Raw genomic sequence first — 23,865 nt, forward strand, 5'->3', positions numbered from 1 at the left:
AGCCTGAAAACCTTCTTTATCTTCATATTTTGGATTGGGTGTGTATTTGTTGGAGAATTGATTTGAAACTCGCAATATCAAGGTCATGCCATCACTTGTTCGAGTGGGCAGAGGAAAGGGGCCTGGTTGCTGCTGCTTCTTCTACCCCTTTCCAATATAAAGGGACAATGTGCAGTTTGGGTTTTCTGTCATTCTCAGCCTGCCTGAAAAAGAAATTCAGAAAGTCAATAGCAGTGGCCAATGGCTAATGTCCGTAAGTTGTCCTGCAGTCTCCACTTGTGAAGGAGGATGCTCTGGAAGGTAGATGTATTCCTTTCAAATGTCTGTTATACATATACTCCTATTTGATTTATTTATTTTTCTTAACTTTCTAAAAGGGCTTCTTTAGAGTCCTGCTGAAGCTTCACTCCAACTCTGTAAATATGCTTCTGTCTGTAGAAATGCTTACTTAATTTGCACTGCATTGTCAGTACCAAAGTAACACTGAGGAGGGCAGTAGTGATATGGTGGGGAGTTATTGGAAAGGCTCTATACTCTTCTCAGGAAAAGACCTTTTTTTTCATATAGTTTTTCTCTATTTCTTCAAAGTCTGATAGCTCAATGTACTCTGAAGAAATACAGCATATATGATGAAAATATGACTGTGTCATACTCATTAAGCACAGACAGAACTGTTGTTTTGATGTTTATGTTCATTTAGATCCTTAAAAAAAAAAAAGAGAGGGAGGGACTTATATCAGGCCTCTTGAAATGGGTGCGGAAGGTCCTGTAGGACCTGACCCAAGCTAACCAGAGAACATGAAAAGTCATTAAACAAGACATGTATTGCATGCTTCATTTAGTTCTGATGACCACTGCTGTTAAATTCCAAGTTTCTTTCTTAGTTCTACCAGTCTCTAAGCCCATGAGCATTGCAAGCATGAGTAAGGTTTCTTGCAGGTTTCTGAGTTCAGAGTTTAGAAAAATAAGGTTGACGAGTCGGGCTTGCTCATGGTCATGAGTGCTGGTAATAGTACTCACCCCCTGAAGTAACAGGATGCTATAGAATGAATCACAGGGTTTTTTTGGACTCTGCTTTCCCCCAGATGCTTCATGATTCAGTTCCTACAGTTACCATGAAGATGTGACAGAAGCTCAGACTGATGGCTGGGGAAAACTTTAATACTCCAAACAAACAGAGTCCATGAACTTTTAAAATGTAAGAGTGTTCATAGTTTTGCTAGTTTAAGTGTTGGAAGATGTTCAACAGTCTTCCAGCACCATCACCTTAGTTGTAATGAGACTCCAATATGACACTTGCCTGTCAGGATTTATGTAAGCACAAGAAAGAAAAGAAAGGTAGAAGTATTCAGTGTGTGTGCAGGTTTTTCTTTTCCCTCCCTGAGTGTAACAGATAACTTTCATCTATATCACCTGTCATGATCAAGTCTTCCCTTATGACTGTGAAAGCATTGTTTCCCCCTCCTCCTCCACTTTTATTCCCCACCTTAATGTGGGTTTTTTTTTTTTTTAGCAGAACTCAGCACAACAGATCTAAATGCAGCCTCTGGTTTTCTCATTCCTTTCTACTGGTCATCACTGAGACGAACAACAGTTACAGGGAATTGCATATAATGGATTCAGTGTTTGTATGCTCAATGAATATATAGTTAAATGCAATTGCAAACAGACCACAGAGAGCATGAATGCTTGGCTGATAAATATGGGTGTCCCTCTAGTAATTACTATGCCCACAATTAGGTTTTTGCGTGTGCAGAATCTTAGGAGGCATTCGCAGATATGGTACTTAAATGTTCTCAACATCTGTACTGTTCACAAGGGTGGTGTGGGAGAAAGTGCAATTCTGACACCAAGTTAATTGGGCTATGAACAGAGTGATTTTAGGTATTTGGGAATTTATTCACAGACAAACTTCCATATACTTGAAGGGGCCAAAATGGTGCTTGGCTGAGAGAATTTGTGAAAGTTCTCCCAGAACTCAGAGCAACTGGCAAAACCTAATAATTATTTTCAGATGAGGTGTGCTTAGAATAAGCACCACTGACACTTCAGGTTTCTGCACTGTCCCTCTTGACAGGGAAGCACAGCTTATAGGCAGTTGATCCAACAAGGTGATATTGACAAAAGCAATCTTAATGTATATTTTCACTTGACGCAGATACCATAGTGATGGTACAATTCAGTGGTTGCTCCTAAGAAATAGCTACATGAGTTAAAATGGGTCTTGACCTTCAGTGCAATCCATATGCTTAATTAACACTTAATTGCTGTGCAAGTAGAGGGTGAAAGTCTGAGCAGCATAACAGCAAGTGGCTTATTCTCTGTTGACCAAGTGACATAGAATTGTGTGTATATCTATGTTCAAATAAAGGCTGCAGAAAGAACTTCGAACCAAATTAATTGAGCTAATATTTTTCATGCTGTTAAAGGTGTGGTTCATGAATCAACCATCACAATACTCATTATTTCTTATAATTAGGACAAACCACACACTGAGTGTTCTGTTAGGTTTAGATACCTAGTGATGTGGAAAAGAATTCAAAGGATACAAGCAGTAATGAAGTTTTAAAGGACTCTTATGGCATGAGAAACAGGTGTTTTTCAGACATGGCTGTGGAAACAGCTGGGATGAGTTCAAATGTGATGGTCCCAAGTCAAAAATACTTTTGGAAAACAGGAGGAGAGAAGTTCTGTGAGAATTGTTCAAACTCTCTTCCATTTTCATCATTAATGCTTAAAAAATATCTTCCCTCTAGTAGCTTTGTATAATCTTTAATTTCCTTACATTATAAATGTTATATAAACAGTTACATACCATGTAAAGTCAGAACATATGCATTGAACTGGTGGTATGAAGTGATTTATTTTCCCCTTTTCAGGTGTTTTCCCTGTAAGGAAATAAAGTGGAATAATTTTATACCACATAAATATCAGTGGGAATATGTTAGGAGTGTAAGGACCAGAAAAATTGGAAGAACATGAACTGATATCACATGTGAAATCTTTGCCCAGCAAATCGATCTTCAAGCATAGTTATATTTGCTGTAAATGAAATGCTGTGTGAAATGGCTGTGTTTGAGAAATAGCTACAGTGTCAAGAGATGCAATTGGGCTTTCAGAAACAGGGGAATGTTGATACAAGGTTTTATGTCTTGTTCCACTCCATTAAACTTGGTAAGCTGTTTTTTTTTTTTTTTTTCTTGGGAACTATGTTATATATCAGGTACTGTGCAGCACTACCTGTGTCAACCACCTCAGTATAGATTTGTTCACCCTAAGTGCTTTGAGCAGTCATACTTATCATGAGAGGCTCTGTTACCTGTACTGTGAAATGAGCTTGTTGGAAGTAAACAGCCTGGAATGGGGAATAAGTTAGTTGCCTGCCATCAGCCCTCCTTTGGCAGCATACTTGGATTGAATTCTAGTCTGGCAAAGTGTGGTAGAAATACATAGCTTCCTTGTCTAAATCTGTTCACAGCCACTGTTTTTAGCAGAGAGCTCTGCTGGGAAAGAGATGCGATTAACAGAGCAATGATCCTGCAAACAGCTCTCTTGTAAGCCATCTCCCATGTTGATCTCTAAAACATGTTTATTAAAAAGAAAATGCAGTGGATTTAAAAATAGCAAGAAAAAAAAAACTTTTTTCCTTTTAGATAGTCATTATCTGGCAAAAATGTGAATTACTGCATTCTTACTGTTAAGAGCCTGCTGGATGTTCTGCTGCTGGATGAACAAGCTGTGCCCAGGAACCAGCAGACACATCTTGCTGCTCCTGTGCTCTCCGTCAGTGGCTATCTTGCAGTCTGATAGTCATTTGCTGCAGTGTTTCTGCACTATCTTTCATGGTTTCCTTTTAGTTCATCCTGTGCCTGGGTGAAGATTACCATATACCACCCTGAGGTGCTTGGGGAAGGAGCATCTTGCTGGCTGTTGCCTCCCTCCTTGCTGCGGTATAGTATCTGGTATTTTTGCAAACAGAGAACAGAACAAGGACAGCCCCTTGTTTTAATTGTATTGCTGTCAGGCTGTCAAAGGCTGTTTCAACATACCCTGTCAATTAATCTCATTGAAACTACTGGTGAAGGTTCAACTGTGTCCTCAGACCTCTGTTAGTTGATTCATTTCTGATTTGGAAGTAGGTTAATAGAAGTGGCAGTGGCAAATTCCTTTCCATCACAGCAACAGAAAGGGTAAAATTCAATGATGGGTTATATACTGCAACCTAGATGATAGTCTTTTGCTAAAGAAAAACCATGCTATTTGAAATTAATATTTTGACCTTTAAATCTGTGTGTCATATCCATAAGGTGATTTCACTGCTATCTGTTCACAACCTGCTTGGTAAAGAGTTGATTATTCAGCACCTATTTGACAGGCAGGAACTGACAAGGAGACTTTCCTTATGTAATGTTGGTAAAAAAAGATGAAATTGATGGAACATTCAGGCTGGTAATCCAATACTTAGTCATTATAAGACTCATCAGTTTTGGTTTCTGAGACCCCGTTTTCCTATGGATAGTGCTAAATTTAGCATTCAGCTTAATTCCTTTTTCATTCATCTTCATCCCCCAGTGAAATATCATTGCTCTCCTACAGGTTTATTTGACAGCATGAAACAGCAAAATGATACATTTTCAGAGCAAGTATTTTAACTTTGGATTGCTAATAACTGCAGTGCATTCATGAGACAGTGATGTAAAAGTGGCTGTGGTCTCAGCAAGCCACAGAAACCATCAGTGTTTTATGAGTTTACCAGAGTTCTAACCTGTAACTGCCACAGGAATTTCCTGCTCCCTTTTTAGAATAGGATTTCTAAGAACACTAGTACTTACATTTAAACACAATGATTAAAGGGACATCTCTTGTTAGGGAGGGTGGGCAAGGGATGCTGCTTCAGTCTGGGCTCTAGACCAAGGAGAGCTGCAAGTCTGTTGTTGGTACCTTATGGCCAGCCTGAGAATACAGTGCTCTTGCTCAGCCTATGTCAAGGTTCATTCATGCTTGTGAACATCAGGGACATGGTTTGCAGAATAACTTGAATGAAATGAGGCGTTTTCCAACAGAGGTTTCTAACAATTCTTTCTGAAATAAATAGACTGTCTGATGTCTCTCAGAGCTGCAATTGGTGAGACAGTCCATTTTAGATAATGTAATGGAGGCTTTTAGCTTTGTTTTCTAGCACACATATTGTCGGTGTTGAAGTATTTAGTCAAGAAATACTTTACAAGTATCACAAACACTATTTAATCTCCCTGCCCTCCCAAAGAAGCTTGCATTTGTTGTCTGTAAAGATTGGCAATGGCTAACACACATAAATGTGTATTTGGTTAGAAGGAGAAACTTCCTTATTGACCATTCTTCAGTAGCTTTTTCTCCACTGAAGCAAAGTCTACTTGGAAACATTTAGTGAGGGTAACACACATTTATGCAAGCAAGAATTGTCAGGTATTCCTCAGAAATTGCCTTTTATAGAGTTTAATTTATTCTTTAACCTCAAGCCAATACAAAAGCGTTTCTCAAGGGCATTGAACCTTGTAATGTTGAAAGCAATTGGATAAATGCACCCCTTCAGTAGTGACATCTGTTGCCATTTGGTTATACATACCTGTACATCTGTAGCAACTGAGAGGCAAAGGTGTCTCGTGAAGGCTATCTGACAATGCACTGTCACAGGCATGTACAAACGTCATGCACTGGCAGTGCAATTCCTCTTGGCATTAGACCCAAGGTCAGGGTATGAAGAATGAAGACACTTCTGACAGGACAAAATCAGATTATTTTTTTTGGTAACAGATGTGGAAGACAAGCTCTTCTGTTGGCTTCTGGTATTGATGATAGCTAACTTTATGCCATTTCTGTAAAACTTAGTAAACTTGGTCCAAAAAAGTTAGATTCCAGTGTGCCACAAGTTTGACTTAGAGTTGACTTCCACATAGTTCCTGTATGTAGTATATTTGTCCATACTTTTTATATCAAGCTTAAGGCAGGAAAACAAAACAAGTATGATGTCATGGTATAGGGACTAGCAGTCCCTTGGTACAGGGAGGGGCCAAACCATATCACGTTGGACAAAATGGTATATTTCAATGAGAATCTCTCTCCAGGTGGAAGCTGAGGTTATTAGGACTGATTTTTTGTGAAGTACTTCAGTATCTACTGATGAAAGAAACAGGTTAATACATAAACTGCTGTGGAATTATGCCTCAAAATGTTTCATATGCCTTACTTTTCTGAGGGCGTTAAGTTCTGCTGAGGCAGATGTATATTTGAAGGAATAGATATAATAGCTCATTAATTACCAAATTAAGTTTCACCGTTCCAAACTTATTTTTTTTTCATTAGCTGAAGCACCTGGTAAACACACAAAATGTATTCTTTAACAAATGAGTTCTTGGAAATTTTCATGTTGCATCAAGGGACTTGTACTTTATTTCAGAAAGGAACAGCAAATTGCATCTCCCCAGGCTAAAAAGAGGAAAGAACCTTTAGTTGCTTTTTTAATGATGTAAAAAATGTCCTTAAATCTTCTTAATGAACATTTTTACTCTGTTTCAGAAGAAAAAGAATCTTGATGTCACTTTTTTAGGGGGATTTTTGTGGGTTTTTTTTTTTTTGTGTGTGTGTGGGATTTTTTTGTTTAGTGGGTTGGGGTTTTTTTTTTCTTTGTTCATTTGTTTGGGTTTTTTTTTTTTTTTGCTTTAAAGCATAGGAAGATTGAACTAGAATAACTATATCCCAATACACAGAAGTTGGAACTTCAAGTACTATGTAGTCACAAATTAGTGACGTGAAATGGGGAGTCATCCTGTTTTCATCGGAAGTCTTGGCTGACCTACGCATTTATTTAGAGGCAGTAGAAATGAAGCCTGCTCTTAGCTTTCACTGTGTGAATTGTATCTGTATCATGCGCAGTTGAATAGTGTTTTGTGAAGTATAGCTGCAAAGGAATGTAGTTGGGAGTAAAGAATCTTTCTACTAGAGCTGTTAGGATGGGGAGAAAACCTCAGTGGAACATTTGTATAATAAGTCTTTCATCAGGGTTTTTATAAAGCCATAGCAAACAAACTAAGTGTGACACAAGATCACAGCCAGTTCAGACTGTTTGTGTAGGAGCTCCAAGCAAATGCAAACCTGAAAAGCCTTTGAACGCTTAAAAAGTTAACAAATCCACCTGAAAGTGCTGCTTCTATGAAACATTGAAGCGCATTAGACTTAAATGAATTGTATTGCAAATGAAGACATTCAAGTAAATTTTCTAATTGCTCATATAGAATGTATAGTATGAAGCATGCAGTTATTCAGAGGAAGACTAGAATGTGGGGGGAGTGACACTGCCTGTGGGAAAGTCAGCGAATCTACTGTGGATATATATTTGAGGGCTAATTAAATGATAATTCATGTTAAGGTAGATGGATGATTTGGTTTACTTTCATATTTAAGCTGCACAAATGCTGACTTTCACTTTACTGCAATCTTTGTTTTTTGGGTAGTGTTATTGATCCATTTTTTTTTGTCTAGGTAGCAATTATGCTAAGAATAAGTCTTAATCTGCTTGCTAGGTAAGATTTGATCTACAAGTTAAATTTGGAATTCTGATCACCTTAATGAGATTTGTTTAGCTTAGCTCAGTCTTACTGCGTGCCATTGGGCTCTATTTCAGTACAATATTTTAATATATAGTGGTTATAGCCCCTTACCTCTGACAAATCAGATCCAGAATATTGCCTCAGCTGACCACATTCTGAACAGAACTTTAATTACCCAATGCCTGATAAAACTTCACAGTATATTGGAAAGTTTTTCTTTTGAGTTTTCATGTTATTACTTAGCCTGTGAAGTGTTCAATTCTCTTTGCTGCTAAGCACTGGTAATAGTACAAGATTTTAAGCTAAGAAATGAATCCAATTGTTTTGGGGATCATTCTTGGGCCCATTATAAATAGAAGATATAAGATTTTTAGATTCATTATAGTATAATATCTTTTCCCATCAGAAACATTGGAAAACAGGGTGGTTCTGGCAGTGCACATTTTGCACTGAGAAATTGTCAGGATATAGGAAAAGATTGTTTGCAAGATGGTATCTAATTTTAAAAAATGTAATATTTTTTCCCTAAGGCACTGGTATCTTTGTGATTCATATTCTTTTTCTTAACCATTTCAGTTCCCTTTTGCCTTCTCTACTTTGGTGTTTCTGAATCTGCTGCTTTAGACAGTTCTCAGTCATAAGTAAGTGACTGTTTAATAAGCATTCTTACTATTCAGGTTTCCAAAAGTGATTGGTTTTTTGTCAAGGCCCCAACTCCTCTCCTTTCTTTGGGGGGGGGGAGTGGAGAATTTCATTAAGAACTCTGTTCAGATGAGTCGGGGAAAGAGCGTATCATACAATGCTGTTCAATAAAACGGGATCTGGATGTTCTACCTCATTTTGAGTCATTAATTAGCAGTAATTTGATGAGGACTAGTTGACATAAACAAAATTCAGGATTTTCTTCTTTATCCTTTTGGGTGTTATATTTTTAAGCGTATTAGCCAGCACCGACTTCTATTAGATGTACCCAATGGTTTGGTCCCATCCTAATCTACAAGCATCATTATGTTAAGGAAAGCATAATCAGTTTTGATCACTAGCTTTATAGGATAACTGATAAGACATTTCCATGCTCATTCTGTAAATGCAAGCATAAAGACAGGAGGCTGAAAACCTCATGGTATGGGGTGCCATTCTTTTTATAATTATTTTTACGTTTCTGTCATGGAAACTGTTAATGCTTCAAACATGGAATTTCCCTGAAGAAATTCAAATGTAGTTTTTGGTTTCCTGACTTTAATTTGTGTAGCTCTAATTTCAGATGTTGAAGTAGGAAATGGGAAAAATGGGAAAACAGAGTTAAAGACCCAACTATGAAAAGTGCAAGATCATCTTTAGTACTTTATTTTTTATTCTGTTGGGCATAGTCCATTGATTTGCCAGCATCAGGCTGTCTGTATGCAGTCATGAAAGTAAAATCAGTACTGATGTTAGGGAATCTCTGTACTTCAGAGTAGTGGCTAGCACAGTTGGGTGCTAGGTAGCTATTGGCCTGGCTTTGCAACCTGAGCTAGAAATTCTGCTCCTTGCTATGCTGTGTCATACACCTTGCTCTCAGGGTACCCCTGCAGATGGGGTTTTGTGGTGTGGCAAAGCCAGCCCAGCATCTAACTGCAATGAAAAATGGTGGTTTCTCTGATTTGTTTACTGGCTGCAGTAAGCCTATTAAACCAGTGAAAATTTAGGTTTGTATGTATAAGAAGTATTTGCCATTTAGCTTTCAGCCTGTAGAAAGGAGATTGTGAGAACCCATGGCCAGTGATGAAGGACAGGAAAGCAGGGCCCATTTTGGTGGCACCTTGAATACTAGATGGCTTAGATAGAAGTAAAACTGCTTTTGAAAGTCTTAGCTCAGATTGCTTCAGAAAGATGAGAAAGTTGCATTTAACAGCTTGACTTTTTATTCTTAGTGTTTCTTCCATCCTCTGTCCCTTAGTAGCTCCTATACATCGTATTCCAAGAACATCACAAACTGAAGAACTGGCCTTGGATATGATATAAATTGCAGGCTATGGGACAACTAGATAACTGCAACCCTGGCCAGGGCAAGTTGCAATACACATGTGTATAATATTTTTCTGCATATTATCAAGCCCATAACCTTGACTGATCTACTAGATTGTTTGAAATTGTCAGATCTACTGTCACTTAAGGCCCCCTATGCTAGAAAAGGTTTTCTGGTAGACTTCTGTTCTGAGATTCTTTCAGGGTTCAACTGGTAAAAACCTTTCTGTATGTAAAACTCCTACTGTTATGCAAACAAAGCATCTATTTGGGCCATTTGGCAGACTGTTGATAATCCTTTCTACCTCTATGTACTTATTACCATAAACCCTTTGTACTTAGACAAGGTCTGAAATGCCAGCTAGCTCACTTTCCTTCTAATAACTGCAGTGGTGTATCCTTGAAGTTCTGTGTCAGGGGTTCTGCCAGTTCTTCCTCTCCTCTCTCAAAGATGCAAGTGAGATTTGTTAGTTCTTAAGGTTATTTACAGTATGGGGAGTAGAGCCCTCCCCCCTTGAATGCAAGTAGCAGAACTACAGAGTTCTGCTCTGTAGTTCTCACAGGGAAGGGAACTGTTAGCTAACAATGTCATGATCTGTAACTGTAGCTGCAGAGGGAAGGCACAAAACAACCCAAACAACAGCAAAAACCCTCAGGTTTTCCTTAAATTGTTTGTTTTCTCAGTGCCTCAGCCTGAGTTGAATAAAGGCTCCAGCTGCAGGAAGAACTGTGGATTTCTAGGCATTTTATATCAGCTGAGCTCATGATGATGTTTTAATAGTCTACTGGAGATGACTCAGCCAGCTCAGACTGTGTAAAATCATCAATTATTTATTTCTAAGTTTTGTGCATTGGTGGTCTGTGGAGATCATTAAGCCTGGATGAAAAATTACTGTGGAAAGGTCGTGCTTTGCCTCTCTCTCAACATCATTAAAAATATTCAGTAAAGGCTGTAAACAAGGATGTTTCCTCTAGAGCAATTGCAGACAGAGCACTTAAGGTACTATTCCTTATTCAGTATTCTATGCTCACTCTTCCTTTCTAACACTTACCTAGCCAAACAGCAATGTTTGCTGTCACAGCTGAAAAGACCGAAATTCATCCACATTTACTTTGCGTATTATGGTGGCTTGGTTTCCTTAATAATTCTTCCCTGCTTTACATTGCACAAAATCATGTTACTCAGCTATGACTCACTAGATTCCTGTTCACGTGTCATTTTGCAATTAGAAATGAAATCAGATCAAAGAGTGCATTCTTTCTTCTATCCTCTGGTCTAGGTGCTATTATGATTTGCAGGTTTCAAGGTGTGATGTGAGATTTTTATCTTTCTTCTGTTTTGGTAATGATTTGCAGATATAGCAGTGATGTGTTTGAGGAGAGGCTTGTAAAAGTGCTACCCATTTATTTAGCCAACTGATGCAGGTATTTAAAAACAGTACTCTGTTTTCTGAGTGCAATGAGTCTACATGTAAGCCAAGAAACTGGTATTAGTAGCTGCCAAGAAAATCCATGCAAGGCTAGCTCCCCTTGCATATAGGATTCATATATGCAAGAAATGTGTGTAATATCCTTCCCTGTGCTCTTTATCTGCAGCTCTTTTTGTATATACTTTCATTTTTAACAGAGCATCTCTTGTGTAAAATAAGTGGAATTTTAATCTGACTATGACAAAATGGGGAACATTCTGCTCAAATAGCAATGCCCAGTCTGTGTCAGATATTAGTGTTACAGCTCGGTCTTTGGAACCATCTTGCATCTCTGTCAAATGTTTTAGTCTGTCATCTGTCAATAAGACTTATATCATAGCATACAAAAATAAACAGTACCTGAAAATTATTCCCTAGGTTTCATGATGGCACATAGTCTAAGGCTAAGCTTCGATAGTATTATCCTGGGGAACAAAAGGTAAATAAATAACAACAATAAAACCCCCTAAATTTGGGATCTGGCTTATTTTCTACTGCATCCAAGATGACTAGTAGGTAACTTAGCAATCGGGCAGTATTTTCTTAGTTTTGACACTGTTTAAGACCAAATTCAGTTCCGATTATGTAGCATTAAAATGATGCTTAGCATATGCTGCCTGTGGGTGTTTGTAGAAAAGAAACTGTTTAGAGGATCTTATAGTACCCTGAGAGTTGGAGATGTCTAAATAGTGGTGCATGAGTGATAGATTTGAAATATGAAAATAACTGATTAAGACATTGGCTTTGAGCAATTTCACATACTCCACAGTCTTCTCCTGAGGGTAGAAGGCTCCATGCTCTCCTGCAACTTCACAGCTTCCGTCAGGCATTGCCAGGATGATCCTTGGTATTGTGCTAGGTTAGAGAATGCTGTAAAGGATTTCAACTTTACCTCTGAGTTTTGTCGCTAGGATCTTGACTTTCCAGATTTCATGTTGGATTAGTGCTGGGAAGCTTTTTCACATAAAAGTAAACTCACTGTTCCTGCCCCACCTTGACTTATACTAGTGAATCTAAAAGCAATTCATATTTAGGAGAAGCTGGAAAACAGTAATCAAACCTGATGATTTTGAAATTAATGGAGTGACTTAGGGAAGTTCGAACAAATATTATCAGAGAGCAAGAGGAGCTATTTACTTTCTCTGTGTGTTCTTTTTTCCCCCCCAAGCCTGCACAGACAAAAGCTCATCAAAATGTGCATAATCAAGTGCTTCCAATGAATCACCAAATGCCATGAAATGTCGTAGCAAAAAAAGTGTTCCTGTGACACTTGCTAAAAACATTTTGCCGCCTGATTTCCACTGCTAGGCACGTCTCAAGATAGAAACATGAAGGAAAATGGACTCTCACGTTGTGGGACACTTGCTTTCTCTCTTCAAATCTCACAAAGTATTGCTGTCTGCCATAAAAATGGTCATGCTGTCAGAGGGGCTGGTTCTTTCACTCTGCATCACTGACCATCCAGGAAGGTGGAGAAAGATCCCAGAACAGGTCCACTTGGACTGATTTCTTTGTAGGGAGAAGTTGACCGTTAATGCTTTTGCACTGATGTAAGCTTGACATTTCATGCCCATGGTACAGATGAATAAGTTGTGTCTGAAAAGCTAGACAAGGATCACTTATTAGGAGAGTATATTGAAACATTACTACATTTGCTTATGAAGAGATACCTGTCTTTGCTTGCCATGATGCTCTTAATGTCATATTTAAAACCAGGCAGTGTTCTTTCTGCAAAATTTACCATGTGTGTGATTTCAAGGACTCTCCATTTGAGTCACATTTGCTTCATTATAACTCAGACTTACCTTATTGCACCATTGATGATTTATTTTTGTTTTATAAGAAACACAAACCCTCAGCTCTTTCTCTTTCTCTGCAGGCGATTTCCTCTAATGCTGTTGATTGTTCCCACTCCAGAGTCTTTCCAGTCTGCTGCTGTGGAGCACCTTTATTGAGGCAGTTGCTCAGTACATGTATATACACATGCTCTTTCACTTGCTTTAGGTTCATTTGCTCACTGTGTTGCAGGACTGCTGCAGGGCAACTTGCTCCTTTAATTACCTCTGTTGGCAACTCAGGCCCAGGACTCATGTCCTAGCTGGAGAGAAGATCAGAGAGGCTGTCTCAAGAGCAAGAAGACTGGCAGAGGTTATAGGGTCTCCTTGAAGGCCTTGGGGTGTGTGGGCCAAGCAGGTCTCCATTAGTATATTGATAGACCTAGAGAAAAGAATGGTGTATTTGAAAGCTGACTCTTGCAGGGCTTGGGAGTCTTTTGCACTAGTGGTGTTTGAGAGTGTAAATGTGACCAAGCCAGAAGGTCAGGGATCAGGAGCACAGAGGAAGAATCCAGAGGGGACAAACCATGGTGATGACCTGTTGGTCTAGCGTGTGCAAAAAAGACATTTCACATGGCTTTGCTCCTGGAATTCCTCATCTTGTTTTCTTTGGTCTTTTGTGCTTGCACCTGTTTTCGGAGACCTGGGTACTTGTGCAGCAGCATGTTTGCAGTGATCTCCAATGTTGTCAAGCTTTTTGCAGCACTATGTATTTATAGGATATAGTTTCTTATCAGTGCTGTAGTGTGGCACCAAAACAGGGCTGTGAAGGAAGAGTGGAAAGCAGCAGCATGAGATTTTTGATTTTCATCATTTTTGACAGCTGCTTCATACTGAGAGCAAATAAGAGTACTAATGAGGGTATTTCTAGCTGAATCCAAATGCAGCAACTGTTTCAGGAGTGATTCTGCTTTACAGTTGTTTTTCTCTAAGTTTTTCTGTTTCAGAGGATAAGTAAACAAGTGATACTCCATTTAGAAGGAGGATGAAAGTAATTTGTACTTTTCTAAATCTGACATGCTTACCATTATAAAGCAACACCTATGTGTTCAAAGTTCAAACAACCCTCCTGTCTTCCTGAAATCTGGGTCATTTGTATAAATGCCTGGATAAAATGGTTTTGCCTCCAGTGTCCAAATACTAGTGTCTGTGCCTTCTCCAACCATTAGCATGCCTGACCATTCCTGTCTGAGTGTATGGCAGCAGATGCTGTCAGAGGAGCTGGCTGGCCAGCCTGGAGCCTGGTGGTGAGCAGTTGCGTTTTATCTTCTCTGCGTTGCCTCTTGTTTCAGCTGCTGCAGCATTTCAAAAGGACAAGCTTAATGAGCTGTAAGGGGGGCGATATTAAGACAAATGTGGAGAATATGTTGTAATTCACTGAAGAGCTGAAGGCAGCTAAAAAAATAGGGGGTTGTTTTTCTTTCTTTTTTTTTTTATTTTTAATTTCTTTCCTGAAGTTCAGGGTGAGTATTACTTTATTGCCTTATATTACCTTTAACGGCATGTCACATGTAAATGCCTTTCAGTAGTGCACAAAGGAAAATGATTAGCAAGGAGTACATCTTTCCACTGACTTGAAATGAGTATTAGGCTTTAAAGTAAAACCAGGTTTTCCTTCCCTCAGAGTGGATATCAAAACAAACAAGCAAAACCCCAGGCACGAACCAGTCAATTTCCCATTAAAATCAATTTGAGAATTAGGTACTTTCCTGAGGCTTACAAGCTCAACGTGAATTCAATTACACCAAGCATTTTTCCCATGCACTGTTCAAAAGTACATTAATTTTGTTTCCTCCCTGGGCTGTCTGCCCTTCAAACCTGGTCAGATCCAAAGGTGCTTTTACTCCTCTTGTACTGTGTCAGTGGACCCAGTTGTTTCTGGGTCTGTTCATTCAAATCCTCTCCACAAAGCCAATGTTTTTAGGTTTGTGTGGTGAATTTTTGTTAGGGGGTGGGTGTTTGGTTCTTCCCCTTCCCCCCCCCCCCTTGTATGGTAGCTAGTACACATTTGGTCCTAGTAGTAACAGACAAAGTAAAAGATACCTCCTTGCAATCTGAATGTCACTATAGTGACCTTCATTTGTTTTCTCCTTGCTCAGGTTTTCCTTATGTGTGAGTTTTTCTGTTTGCATTTTTCTTTGTTTCTTTAACCTACTGGCCTTTCTTCTGCTGCTTCAGTCAACAACTTTTGATAATCTGAGTAAGCCTTCATTTTTGCTTTTTTGTATATTTAATGTTTGGTGGATTAAACAGATTCAAGTTTCTATCTAATATAGTTATAAGTTTCAGGATTAGTGCAAACTATTTAAAAACCTAAAAAATGAAGGACCTGGAATATGGAGCCATGTGATGTATTGGAGTCAGTTTGCGCATGCTGTCCAATTGGCAAGACACTCTTTTTTTGTTTCTAAGCAATTGTTGCTTTCTAAAAGATTATTACTAGTGTAAATGCTGACACTTGCTGCTCTCATTCTGCATGACTATATATTATTCTACTTCTGCTTTGTGAGCTTTGCCAGAGAGACCAGGATGTGCAAATACAAAAACTGTGTTCAAGGTTCAGATAATGGCTGATGCTTTACTTGAATCAAATGCAGTGAATTATGAGATAAATGTGGTCTTTTTTTTTTTGACTTTTTTTTTCTCAGAAGTTGATTTATGCCCTGAATAATGTGAACATTTCCATTGTTGGGTTTTTTTTTTTTTTTTGTTTTGTGTATGTGGGGTTTGCCATCTTTTTTTTTTTTATTTCCTTTGACTGTAATTTCATGTATTCTAATTGGGATTAGATGGTTATATAACTTCTCTGAAATCTAACTCTTGACCTCATTGATATGTTTTCTTACCAGTTTTTGTAGACAGATTCCATAACTTCCACCTTTCTACACTGAACTCAAGCAAGCATCAAGCATAGCTTGCCAAAATATAACAATTTTGTATCCCTGAAAAGATCAGCGATACATAACTGCTATAGTTCAGCAGGGATACACAACTGCTATATCTCGGCAAGCTATGCTTGATGCTTGCTTGAGTCCCATAATAACACCAGTTTTCTTGTGTGGTTTGTCTATTTTCTCTCAATATTTAGTAAGCTATATTAATTTTTCTCCTTTATTTGTTTGTGAAGCATGTGGTTTTTCAAGTGTTGAACTCTGTATTCTGAAGAGAAATTGTATAGAAACAACTTGGACTGCAAGGGCTAAACAATGTTTTTCTGGCTGGTTGTCAGGCTAGGAGAAAGATGTTGCACTTGCTTCTAGTCAGTATCTTAATTTGTGTCCTGGCAATGTCTCAATCTGTCTATGTCCAAATAGCATAAGCATTTTTAATGCATGTTTATATTTCAGTCCTTTAGGAAGAGATCTTTAAAGCTGGTATCTTGGTTAACTAAGAAGTGTATGTGTTATGTGGGTGATTTGATTCTTGATTCTCAAACCCTGGACAAAAAAATTATACACAAGAATAGGTGGGTCCCAAATTGACATCCACGGGGCTGAATCAGAACAGTGCTGAATGAATGTATTTGACGTTGCAGTCTTACTGAGGCAGTCTATTCTCTAGCTGCTGGCAATCCTTTATGGAAATGTAAGCCCACCTTCAATCTGCTGTGAGAACAAGGGGATGAAGATACTGTGGAAAGTTTAGCTGAGCTACGTGGACTCTTTTCAGAGCTGATAATATTTTCAAGGGGAAAGTCCTTGAACAGAGTACCCATTACAGAGAATATATTAACATGCAGCTAAAAAAAATGGGACCTGGGGAGAGAGAATGGACTGCGTGGTTCTAGTGTCTCCTCAAATTTGCACTTACCTCTACTATGGGGATTTCCTTTGCTTCATAATAAAGTGGTATGCCAGAACTAAATGTAATGTTTCCTTATTGACCATAATAGTTTGCAGCCACCGTCTTCAGTTGGAGTACTTGTAGGCATAGCAAGAAACTCTGTGTTCCCTCTTTTGTATAGTTAAAAGAAAACAGCTGTGGATATCTGTCAGGTTTGTTATCTATGTTTATTTAGAGATCATAAACCATTCCAACTTCCTCTGCCAAGGATTTAGAACATTAATTAGCTCGAAGTTATAGTTTTCAATATTTACAATATTTACAAATCAATTGTCTGATGGTTTTATCTTAAGCCGTTGGGCCTAATGTTGTTGTTCATGCCTTTTAGTTTCTGTACCAGTGCCCTCTGGTGACTAAATGTTGTTATGGGGTCCTTTCTGCAGGATGGGTTTGGCTAATGGCTGAATTCGGGGCTCAGGAGAAACCCCTTATGAGGGAAGCTTGGATCTTTGCAGGAGGATGAGGCATGTGACTAATCATCCATTTCTGGTAAAACCAGTCCCAAGACTGATGCTTTAGAGAGGTATTCATCGATGATGAACTAATTTTAATGCTTGAATAATTAGCTGAACTACTGCAGTTTGTAATTTGCCAGAGCTGGATAAGCCACCTTCAAGATGATTTGGGCTGAGGCACCAATATGGTTTTGGAATCGGTGATCATCACCTTGAATTTCAGTTTGCTGCTGTCAGGCAGCAGGTTTGAAGGATGGACTCCCTGCTATATATTTGCAGTATGTTTTTGATACAGGAGGTAACCCTCTAAGCCCTTAGTAGTAGTGTTAGTAGTTATCTGTTGTTACAGTGGTATGGAACCAAAATAGAGACCTCCTGATGCCTGGAAAACGCATCAACTAGTGAGGATACTACTATAGGCCAAAGTTGTGTGCTGAGTTCAAAATTAGAAATGTCAGCTTACAAGTCTTGTTTGAATGTAGGCCAGGATAATGCAATAGGTATGATCACACAGTTTCTGTGTTTTATATTGTTTTATGCTAAAATTCAAAGGAGCTTTCTGTTAGTTTTGTACAGTGTTTCTAAGAAATCTCTGCAGAACAGTGAGAATACCAGTTACCCAAGTTTCAGAAATTTATCAAATTACCTTTAAACATAAACAGTGCTTACTGGGTTTAAATAAAATGTATTTGAGTGTGCTGCTGAAGGCATTAAAGTGGGAGGTTTTTATTGCATGCTCTGTACCTCAGCTTGGTCTGATCCTCATTTCTTTCTCCTTTTGGCTTATGTGAATTGTAAGGATACAGTGAGTCTTCAGGGACTGAGTTTTGGGTTGTTTTTTGTAAGCATTGTGATATAGCTATACATAAGGTTTGTTTTTCATTTACTGGCCATTATAAGTAATAGTTGGGGGAAAAAAGCTCTAAGCCAGCACACTTTGAAACAGATATTGGTGTCTTTTTTTATACATATAGAGAGGACTTTGCGGATGATAATGCAGTGATATTTAGTTACTTCTGACATACGTTGAATGCTAGAATACTTTGCTTCAGATAAGGTGGTGAGAATAAGCACACTGAAGTGTCCTGAATAGCCATCCATTTAATTATGCTGGCTTGATGTTCACTATCTTCTTTGTGTGCAGCTGCAGAATTTTGAATTTGTTGTACATGATGCAGGGACTTGTAGAAAGCCTTTTGTGGATATTTCACTTGAATAAGCCATATCCCTTCCGCTTGCAAAGATTCTTTGGGAGGAGAGGAAGTTGCTTCGAGAGACAATGCATTTACAGAATCAAGTATTTTAATCCAGTGCCACAGTGAGCTAGGAGGTAGGATGTTATTTCAAATCACACGTGTATAGGATGTTGTATGTTGGGACTACCATCATCCTGACAGTACTCATCTTACACTTCAGAAATAACTTTCCTCTTGTGGAGACTTGAGAATGTGGCTTTTGCATTGGGTTTCTTCTTGCTGTGCATCACCTTGTTCCCATCTCCCACTGCCTAAAAACAGATGGAGTACAGAACTGTTTACATTAAAAATGAATTGCTTGTGAAAGGAAATGGAATGAGGATACATGGAAAACTGTATCTGATTACTGGCAGAGGCTAATTATGCATAAGGTCCCTTCATTTCTTTTCTCCCTCCTCCTCTTCTAATACCTTCCCACTGCAGAGTTTACAGTCCTTCAAATATTATATGTCTTCTGACTGACCATGGATGAATGCGGAGGATGCCCATTTCCTTGTGCACCTCTCATTCACTACATTCAGCTGTCTGCTTTTATTAGGCTGTGTTGACAATGTGGGATGGAGCCTATGTCTGTCAGATGAATTTCCCTCACGATTCCCTGAGGAATCGTCGGGTCACAGTGAACATGTGTAACAGACTTCTGTCCCCGCTGAGCTGACTCAGCCCTGCTGGTTATCAATGGAGCGCTTCAATGACGGGGGGAACGAGGAGCTGTTGCTATTTTTAAGACATTTACAGTATAAGTTGCATGTATGAATAAATCAATATTTATACAAAGAAAGAATGCGAGCAAGAGTTTTAACCCTGTTTTTGAAGCTATGTTGCATTCTGGGTTTATTCTTCCTTTTATCCATGCACGCATAAATAAATAAATAAATAAATAATAACAAGGGGAGGAGCTCCAGCAGATGAAAACAAGGAAGACACTTTCTGCCTGGCTGTGAGCAGACATGGGGGACAGTTTTCTAAGGTGAGAATGCTCAGGTTCAGTCCCATTTTCTCTATCTTTCAGGCCAAGGGGTTTGAACTGCTTTCCTTGGTAAATGCTTTGATCACCAAATCTATAGGTGTTTCTTCCTTGTCTTATTAGGCATAGTTTGCCTCTCAAAACTGTTAGGATATTTTGACCCAAAACTCATTTAAACATGAGGTCTATAAATTAAGAAGTCTATAAGCAAATCCTGCATTCTTATAAAAGAAAAAAATTTAGCTTAAATTCAGAAATGTGTTGCATGAAAAGGCTGTACCTCATCAGTTTAAAAGTACAGTTTTACGATTAACTCTTAGATCTACTTCGGAGCAATTGTAAAAGAAGCGGAATGTGGGCAGGTACCAATTATCTGTCACAATTAATGTGCATCTTATTGTACATATTTAAGAAATTAATGACAGTGGGTGGTTAAATCTGTCTCATTACTACTAATTAATATGATAAGTCTTTAGTAGGCCATTGGCAAAATAAGAATACCAATTAAATGTGATGTCAATAGAGTCATTAATTATAGGAGAGCAGATACATTTGAAGTCCAGTAACAATAGTGGGAAACAAGCTAAGCTATTTTCAGAGACATTTCAGTGCATCTCCTACTTGAAAAGCAAGTGTATATTTTTCTCTTAAATATTTATTTAATGGAAATTACCCCCAATTCAGTTGTTCTTGAGTAGCAGAAAATGTATTTTGAAAAAATACTTCTGAAATAATTTTGTGGCTGCTTGATAGTTTTCTGATCTTGCTTCCTGTATTTGCACCTTTTAAATGTTTTCACCAATAGCATGGAATAGCATATACGGAGAACCTACACTCGTAAAGGTTATCTTAATATAAACCCAAGTTAATATTTCTTGATGTATCTTGAGTTAAGATCTCCTTTCTAGTATTCATCTCTTCTTTCTCTAGAGTAGCTGCTATTAAGGGTGGAAGGAACAGACCTATGCACACACTGCAAGCAGAGCTTTGGGCAGGTTGATTGGAGGGTGTCCTGGATGCTGCCGTGCCTGTTGTTTGATGCTGGTGCTGGTTTGTACCTGCTTGACCAAACCTGGGTGTTTGGCTCTGTTTTGAGATCATGGGACTCAGAACCTACAGAGGTGGGGTGTCACAGAGCATTTGAGGGAGCACTACACCTCAGCAGGAGACATGAACCCTGAGGGAGCTCCCAAGGAAGGACACAGCCTTACAGGTATGGGGATGCAGAGATGCCCAGGACCTCTTGCTGAGGCTAGGGCAGAAGAAGGTGAGACCCTTGGCTGCGAGAGGTGGGTACTGACTGAGATGTGTCACCACACTGAGGTCAGTCTGGAGGAAGTCAGCTGAAGTGCACCATTAGGAAAGATGAAAGCACAGTGGAGAATATCTTCAGAGACCCTGCGGGGACGAAACTGAACTCCCAAGTTCACAAGGAGAGGCAGCCAGAAACTGTTTGGGTTTGGGGTAAATAGACTCCCCCTACAGATAAGGAGAGTGGTAGCTTCTCCATCTGTAGATCTGCAACTGCAGGGTAGATAGCTCCACTGCCCTTGTAGATGATGAAGGGCAGAAAACCACATGTGAGGGAACATTGGAGTTGCCTGAGACTCAGCCAGGGAGTGGCACCAGCAGGAAGCATAGCCAGTAGATTGAGGGAAGTGATTATCTCTCTCTACTCAGCATTTATTAAACCAAATTTAGAGTCCTGTTTTACTGCTCCACCTCAAATACAAGAAAGATGTTGATGAACTGGAGCAAGTTTAGCAGAGGGCCCTTAAGATGGTCAGGGGCTGGAGCACTTGCCCTCTGACAAGAAGCTGAAGGACCGGGCCCTGTGCAGTCTAGGAAAGAGGGACTTTCATGAAGGCCCAATAGTAGCCTCTAAATACATCTGGGGAGCTAGTCAAAAGGATGGAGTCAGGCTTTTCTGTATTGAGTCATAGAAGGACGATACAGCAAATATGAATTGACTGGAGGCGTACTGATATCTCTTCCAATCTTAATTTTCCCACAACCCATTTTCTGTGATCATGATGAGCTTCTCCCCACCCCAGGGACCCATCATTGACATACTGTGAACTTTCAACTGTATGCCTTGTGCTGATGTGCAGGAAGTGATGGAGGGTGCATAATTGATTGGAAAGGAGGAGAAACACCGAGGAAGGAACAGAAAGGTGAATGATGAAGGTACAGAGGAAAGACTTGGACACTGCAGGATTTTGGAGGTAGGAAGAGGGAAGGATAGCTGAAAACCATCTAATAATGGAAGTGAAATGTTTCCTTTTGGGAAATGCATACTGCTAACAAAAATCCTCAGCCTCTGTGAGGGTTATAACAATCTGAATTGTTATATTTGAGACTGCATTGTTAATATTCTGCAGGATGCAAATGATTTGTCATGAGAGAAATAATTGAAGAACTGCAAGTAGCATCTCCTGATGGACAGGCTGCCTGAAAAGCTTTATTCCAGCTGGCCTTCCAGCTGGTGTTGTTTCATGAGGATGTTGTTTCATGTAATGGGGAGAATTTTGGGTTTTCTCAGTTTATTTTATAACTTTATTTTCATTAAAGAGCCTTCCATTTGGCCTGGTAGCAGAATAACCATCTCTCCCCTTGGGTTACTTATTGCGCAACAGCATTCAAAACCATGTGCAAGTGTTGATGCCTATTATATTAATGAAGTTTCTGCTGTGAGGGCAGGCAGCTCTGTCTAGGTGCTTTTTAGTATTTGATTAATTGTCAAGCAGGGCAAAAAGTGCACTTTTTCCAAGGGCTCGATGTATAAATCATCATTCCTTTTCTGTATTATATTACAGCAAAGCTGTTATTGGAAGTGGATCAGCAGCCTCCTCCCAACATCTTGAAAAATCATTTCTTTCCTGCTATGACCTCAACTATCCCCCTCAATCTGTCAGGTTTTAAATGATCAAGTGTTGCACCACTTTCACTTCTGCTGTTCTGTACTGCCTTCGATCTGATGGCTGCAAATGTTCCCAAACACTTGCAAGAGAGCTGACTACTGCCATTTTAAAGGTATGAAGTGAGATAAGTACTGAAAACAAGGCATGACTAATTTAAGGAAAAAATTTAGGGCACAAATTAGAGAAGATGGATTTTCTTTTATTCCTGTTGCTGAAAGCCATTCTGTCTTTCTGAGGCTTTGAATGTAGCTTAAATAAAGGCATTAAAGGTGGAAAAATATGACATAGTAACTGTAGCTTTTGTGACTGCTGTGGAACTTCTTTTGTAAGGCAAATAGTAGGGTGGTATGGAGAAAATAGTGCATGCATAGACATTATTTTTCAAGTAGAAAATCAAACTCAGCTGAAGCTATTTCCTAATGAAGGCAAAAGCCAGTGCACAGCAGGACAGGCCTGAAGGTGATACATATTCAAATATTCCAGAAATAGTTGGCTGCTGCCTCTCCCTGGACCAGTTAGAAACCCAAAAATGTTTGCTAAAGTTTTCACTTTTCCTTACCCCCTTTCTTATCTTCCACATACCTTCCTCTACCCTTCTACTAATCTGTTATTTTCAATTTCATATCCAAATAACATTTGGATGTGATCATAGAGCAGAATCATAGAATGGTTTGGATTGAATATAACTTGAGAATTTTGACTTGGGAGAACTTTTCCCATGCATTTTTTATTTTTTATATTTCAAAAGAATGAGCATAAATACTTGTATTAAGGTTTATGTACTGAAACTTAATGCAACCCATATTTATAGTGATGGTTTAATTCCCTAATCTGTAGCAGTTTCAGTAGTAAATGTCTATGTACATTATAATAGATGGGTATTGTGAGTTTTATCTTATAGGCTGAAAAAACAGACACAAATTGGATTTGAGACCTAGCCTCAGCCAGGACAGGGAATAGGAGTGTAGTTTAAGTCCCAAATCAGTGCTCAATGCCCCAGCTCATTTATCCAAGAAAAAAACATGAGATGAAAAAGTTAAAATTATAATCTACATGGCTTTGACATTTATACACAAACTTATCTATTTTTAATATCGCCAGGAGGAGAAGTAAATCAGTATTTTACAACTAATGAGAGATGGCAAAAGCAAGGTAGGGAGGGGAAATAGCAGTGTAAGAAGACAGTAAGAGAGTTGCAGCCAGAGGTGTTGAGGAGGAAGTAATGGTCAGTTCTAATTTATTATTAAATGTTTCTGTCTGCTGCAGCACAAAAGTTAAGTGAAAAGAATGAAACCTGGCATGGCAAAACTCTTATTGTTGAGTAATTGAGATGGTTACATCAAGACACTTTTCTAATCTCTTAATATAACTACTTGATTGTTGACAGTTACTAACTAACTACCAAGGGGATGAGAGTAAGTCAGGTACTCACACACTTGCTCAAGAAAGTAGAATTCTGGATGTGACAATCAAGCCAGAAGGACAGCAGGTCCCCTGGGTTTGAAGGGAGCGATACAAACATACAG

At 38.9% G+C, this 23,865-nt stretch overlaps 1 long non-coding RNA gene across 4 annotated transcripts in view; it reads left to right on the forward strand.

Annotated features, from left to right (window-relative positions):
- The window catches only part of LOC136009240 (uncharacterized), a 61,157-nt gene that overhangs the window by 21,594 nt on the left and 15,698 nt on the right, over nt 1-23,865 (forward strand). For all 4 annotated transcript variants that reach the window (XR_010610421.1, XR_010610420.1, XR_010610423.1 and 1 more), the window contains exons 2-3: nt 21,530-21,643; nt 22,235-22,451. This is a non-coding gene — a long non-coding RNA (uncharacterized LOC136009240). The remainder of the gene's footprint in view (nt 1-21,529; nt 21,644-22,234; nt 22,452-23,865) is intronic.

The sequence above is a fragment of the Lathamus discolor genome, chromosome 2 (genome assembly GCF_037157495.1).
Source record: "Lathamus discolor isolate bLatDis1 chromosome 2, bLatDis1.hap1, whole genome shotgun sequence".
NCBI classification, from domain to species: Eukaryota; Metazoa; Chordata; class Aves; order Psittaciformes; family Psittacidae; genus Lathamus; species Lathamus discolor.